Source organism: Sinocyclocheilus rhinocerous, unplaced genomic scaffold (genome assembly GCF_001515625.1).
Source record: "Sinocyclocheilus rhinocerous isolate Xijiao unplaced genomic scaffold, SAMN03320098_v1.1 scaffold1545, whole genome shotgun sequence".
NCBI lineage: Eukaryota > Metazoa > Chordata > Actinopteri > Cypriniformes > Cyprinidae > Sinocyclocheilus > Sinocyclocheilus rhinocerous.
This window is the reverse complement of record NW_015626380.1, coordinates 645,592-651,907: the sequence shown is the minus strand read 5'-3', so window position 1 is coordinate 651,907 and position 6,316 is coordinate 645,592.

The window sequence follows — 6,316 nt, the reverse complement described above, 5'->3', positions numbered from 1 at the left end:
AGAATTTTTCTAATAAATATCTCTACTGTTTCTCTACATTCACGTTCATTCATTGTCATTTCCACAACACCCTGTCATTTCCATCACCACACACATTTTTTAAAAATATTTAAAAAGTTCTCATCACACATTAAAAATGTGTCCACAATTTATGAGATCATGCTCTACTTAATATAAAAATTCAAGGTATTTATTTTCTAATAAGCTCTTACCCAAACCAATATTACATTTCATAGTGTGACAGGTGTACAGTTCAGCATTTGGTCCTTAGGGCAGTTAATTTATCTCATTGACAAATGTATAATTATTGTACATTGTGGAAAAACTGTTAAAATTAGTTACAAAAATTATCTTAGACAATTCTTGAGTGGCATAAGTTATTCTATTTTTAAATAACAGCTGTATATTGAGATGTGGTGGAAATGACATTTGTTCATTGCAGGTTGGAAAAAATGTAAAATATTAACAATTTCTCTTGTAATCTAAGTTTGTCCTCTTACAGACCTTAAAACTAGACAAATTATTTAAACTTATGAGACTGTGTTACGTGACTTTTGAACAAGTTTTTTTTATTTAACTTCACAAGGATAAAAGTGCCCCTAGTTGAAGAAACGCCCATAAATAATGGTGGACCATGGCTTAAAAAGTGTGTATTCAAAACAATTGTATATTTCACGGACATAAAACAAAGCAAAACAGGCTTAGTCTAGTTTGCCTGCTTCGTGCCCCAAGCAAGGGATGCAAAAATTTATGACAGACCTGGCATACACAGGAAAATCCTATGATTATTTCATTCTCACAAGTGCTCATTATATAGATTATCCCTGGGCACGCTATCTAAGACTGAGACTATAGGTTCTTACTGGACTGCATGAGACCATTTATGCAGAATGAGTAATCTGCTTAATTATTATTAAGAACAGCAAGTGCACTGTTCCTAGCGAAGTAGTAGAGCAACATACCAAAATTAGTCTCTCATAATCTTCCCTCCGCCATAGCCTGTAAATTTTATTTCACATTTTCAAACTAAAACCTGACACATTGAATGTGACATGATGCCAGTTTGAATATGCACAAGCCTGCCGTGATTTAAATACATTTTTAATAAAGGACAAAATAAATGATCGACCAGCTCCACCACTTAAGATGTACTGGTCCATCAGCTGATCAGAAAGTAATTAATAACTGAAATTAATACTGATTTCAACAGGGTTTTGCACAAGCAACTGAAGCCTGTTTCCACCACAGTGGAGAAAAAAAAACATGATTCTGTAAGTCAAAATAATCATGACTTAGTATCTCATTATATTGAGAAAATTTCACATAATGATGACTTACTATATCATAATGAGAAACTTTCCCTTAATTATGACATATTATCTCATAATAATGAGAAGCTTTCACAGAATTATGAGTTAATGTGTTATGTAAAACTTTACAGTATTCCATTTGTTAACATTAGTTAACATGAATTGACAATAAAAATACTAAAATAATTTATTAGTTATTAAAAGCATTGCTTAGTTAATGCTAATTTGAACATTTGCTAATATTATTTAAATCAAAAGTTGTATGTCTTGAAATTATTTAACAGATGAGCAAACATGAACTAACAATGAATAGTATTATTTAACTTTAAAGAAAGTGAAAGTGAAGTGACGTGTTGCCAAGTATGGTGACCCATACTCGGAATTTGTGCTCTGCATTTTTAACCCATCCTAGTGCACACACACACCGTGAGCAGCCATATTGATGTGGCGCCCGGGGAGCAGTTGGGGGAGAGCACTTGCTCTCACCTCAGTCGTGGTATTGAGGGTGGAAGAGAGCACTGGTTATTCACTCCCCCCCCGACAATTCCTGCCGGACCTGAGACTCGAAGCCGCAACCTTCGGGTTACAAGTCCGACTCTCTGACTATTAGGCCATGACTGCCCCCTTTAAGATTATAATGTATTGTTTATTGTAAGTTAATATTAGTTAACGCATTAACAAACATTAACCAATGACACCTTGTTGTAAAGTGTTACCATGTGTTGAAACATAAAACAACCCTCATTATTAGGACTTAACATCCTAATGAGGACATTTTTCATAATAATGACTTAACATCTTATAATGAGAAACGTCTCGGTTACGTACATAACTTTCATTCCAAGAAGGAGGGAACGGAGACATTATGTCATGATGACATTAGGGGTCTAACTTGGGAGCCCAATCATCTCTGAGTTTAAGAGAAAACACCAATGAGAATTGGCTAGTGGATTTTGCATGCTGAGCCACTCCCCGTGCCTATGGGTATATAAGGTGACAGCGTGCATCCACTCATTCAGGTTTTATGCTGGGGAGCCGAGAATGTGTCCCGGCATCAGCGAATGGTTCAAGGTTGTGGCATAGAGACAACCTTGACAGACAGGAACTCAAATGATTCAAGCGGCTCAAAGGGACCCCTCTGAAGTTCAGCCAGGACAACAGAGAGATCCCAGGAGGGTACCAGGGGTGACCTAGGAGGATTTAACCTTCTGGCACCCCTCAGGAACCTAACGATCAGGTCATGCTTCCCCAGGGATCAGCCGTCCACAGCATTGTGGTGTGCTGCAATAGCAGCAACATACACTTTCAAGGTGGAGGGTGACAGCCTACGCTCCAACCTTTCTTGCAGGAAAGAAAGCACAACTCTAATCAGGCATATCCGGGGATCTTCTCAGTGATAAGTACACCAATTCGTGAACAGACTCCACTTCAAAGAATAGGCTCGCCTAGTAGAGGGAGCTCTAGCCTGAGTGATAGTGTCTAGGTCACTTAGGTCTGCTGTGTCCCGTCCAGGAGCCACACGTGGAGGTTCCAAAGATGAGCCAGGGAGGGGCTGTCGTGAGGAGCATGAGTTCCGAAAACCAGGTCCGGGTGGCAGTGGGAGGACTCGTGGGAAGCAAACAGGACTACCTGAGCTTCCCCGAATCGATTCCAAATCAGCTGGACTGCCTGGGGATGGAGTTGCCATTCTCCGGGGAAAGTGAGCTGTTGTGAGAGCGTGTCGGCCGCAAGAATGAACTCCCCCAGAATGTGGACAGCGCACAGCGATTTGAGCCATGTCTGACTCCAGAGGAGGAGATGACGGGCGAGTTGTGACATTTGATGTGATCGCAGACCACCCTGCCAGTTGATGTATAAAACAGCCGCAGTGTTGTCTGTGTGGACCAACACATGTATGTTCACGATGTGTACCATGGCGCCATGCCCATCTCGGTACTTGGGAGTGTAACCAGTGGTGAAGAGGTCTCATATAAAGCAATCAGAGTGGCGTGACTGTGTCTGCGGATGCCATATGACCCAGGAGCCTCTGAAAGTGTTTCAGTGGTACCACTGAAGACACGGGGGGACAGGGAGAGCCCGAAGGGGAGGACCTTGTACTGCTTTGCCCTACCCTCGAACGCAAACCATAGGAACGGTCTATGTCGAGGAAGAATCAAGACATGAAAGTACACGTCCTTCAGGTTGATCGCTGCAAACCAATCCTGGGCTTGAACACATTTGATGAAGCGTTTCTGTGTCAACATCTTGAATGGAAGTTTGTGAAGGGCCCGATTCAAGACTCGCAGATCCAGGATTGGCTTTTCTTGGGCACGATGAAGTAAGGGCTGTAAAACCCCTTCCTCATCTCGTCTGGAAGGACAGGCTTGATTACGTCCTTCGCCAATAGGACAGCAATCTCCTCACACAGAACAGAGGCGTCTCGGACTGCCACCGAAGTCTCAAGAATGCCACTGAACTTGGGGGGTCGCCTCGTGAACTGAATCACGTAGCCGAGAGCAGTGAAGAGCAGTCTCCCACATCTCTGGATTGCCCGTGTCAGGGCCGCTTCATCTTCCTTGAAGACTAAACGGCTCCATGGGACATGGGGGTAATGTCTCAGCAGCAGCGCGCAGAAGGTGTGGAGAATGCACGATGGTGCCCATGGCGACGAGCAGGCTAAGACACGGCCCGCGACTGAACGGTGGCAGCTGGAGGATCACGTCGGGGCAAGATGGGCTGTATGGCCTCAGTCTGCTGTTGTACTGACGAGAACTGCTGGGCACAGTCCTCGACAGTGTCGCCGAACACGCCAGCCTGGGAGACGGGAGCATCAAGAAAGCGTACTTTGTCCACATATCTCATCTCGACCAGATTGAGCCAGAGATGGAGCTCATGCACCACCAGAGTGGACATCATCGCGTCATGACTTTTGTCGCCCGGAGGGCGAAATCAGTCTCCCTACGCAGCTCCTGCATCAACCACGGGTCAGTACTACCCTTGTGCATTTGTTTTAGGGCCTTGGCTCGGTAAACTTGCAAGATATTCATGGCATTCAGGGCAGAGGTGGCTTGGCCCGCAGCACTTTAAGCTTTGGCAGCGAGAGCTGCCGACAGCCTACTGGCTTTGGATGGGAGGTGCGGACGATTCTTCCAAGGGGCGGCGTTTTGCGGGCACAGGTGCACCACAGCCACTCTCTCCACCGGAGGAATGTCGACGCACCCCCTAGCTGCCCCGCCATCGAGGGTAGTGAGGACGGAGGAAGGAGACGAGCAGCTTCTGGCCATAAAAGGGGCCGTCCATGACTTTGTCACTTCCTCATTCACCTCCGGGAAGAAAGGAACCAGAGTACAACGAGGTTGTGAGCTGCGCTTTGTGCCGAGAAACCAATCGTCCAGCCGCAAACACTCAGGGCTGGGCGGTGTATTCACCTCCAGCCCGATGCTCACAGCTGCCCAGGCAAGCATGGGCATCAACTCTGGGTCCGATTCGGCAGTGGCGACAACACCCGAGGGGGGCAGCCCCACCAAATCTTCATCCTCAGAGGTCAATAGCCCATCCCCCGATACTGCAATCGACATCTGATCATCCGGCGGCACACCGAATGAAACGCTGGGACTGCCATAAGACGGCCCAGCAGAATCACTCAGCAGCCACACAGGACAAGCGCTGCGGGAGGAGTGAGAGGTCCATGGGGCATGGCCCGGCGGAGAAGCTCTCATTGTCACCCTCCGATCTCCCAGAGCACTAGCCAGCGGTCCTCTACTCATGGCAGAGAGACCGGGGTGGGTAGTGACAGAGGGGTCTGCTCCATTCCCTTTAAGAATGGAGAGATGTAATCACAGTGTTGCCATGGTCATGCACTCGCGGTACGGGCATGAACCATCCACGAACACGTCTTCAGCATGCTGAATGCCCAGACATGGAAGACAAGGATTGTGGCCGTTGTCAGAGGACAGGAAACGACCGCAGCCAAGGGGACACGGACGGAACAGCGTATTTAAAAAGTCGCAAATCGTCTGTGATTTGCTCTTTTAGGAAATCTGCTCTTTTAGCTGAAGCGCCCTGGGGAATCGCTGAAAGGGACATCGCTGTTCGCGCCATACTGCCAACCAGAACAGCTTCCCGACACACAGCAGATGAATGGCTTCGTGGAGTATAACAGCTTTTCATACAACCATTCGGCTCTGAAGCAAAAATCTGATTGAGTGGATGCACCTTATATACCCGTAGGCACGGGGAGTGGCCCAGCATGCAAAGTCCACTAGCCAATTCTCATTGACGTTTTCTCTTAAATTCAGAGATGATTGGGCTCCCAACTTAGACCCCTAATGTCGTCACAACATAACTCGTAGTGACCGACAGATAGATAACTTTCTTGTAATAATGACTTGACTTCTCATAATAATGATAAGCTTTCTCATAATAATGGCTTAACATTTCATAATAATGAGAAACTTTCTTGTTGTAATGACTTTAATTTATCTAAATAATGAGAAACTTTATGAAGTCATTCAATAACCGATTATTACATGAAAGTTTCACATTCTTATGAAATGCAAAGTCATAATTACATATTTCTCATTAGTATGACTTTTTATGTAACTCGTTTTACATTTCCTATTTAATGTGCTGGACGTAATAAAATTCTATACTAATTTCACTGAGAGAAGGTGACGATAGTTTGCTTTGATATTACACTCTGAGAAGACAAATTTAGTCAAGGAAAATAGCATTTTAGTTGATTATGATAATGTGCAAAATGTATGACAAAATGTATGACATTCATCAAGCATATAAAATATTTACCAACAACAAAATTGCTAAAATGGTTATAAAATAGATAGATGGTGATTAGTCAATACAATGTTCCAGCATATTATATTACAGACTATAATAACACATTTGACCTGATCATCATTACTTTACAGTTGCCCTAGCACAGGGATAGGCAAGTTTGGTCCTAGAGAGCTGCTGTCCTGCAGAGTTTAGCTCCAACCCTGAGAAAAAAACGAAAAAAAAAAACTTAC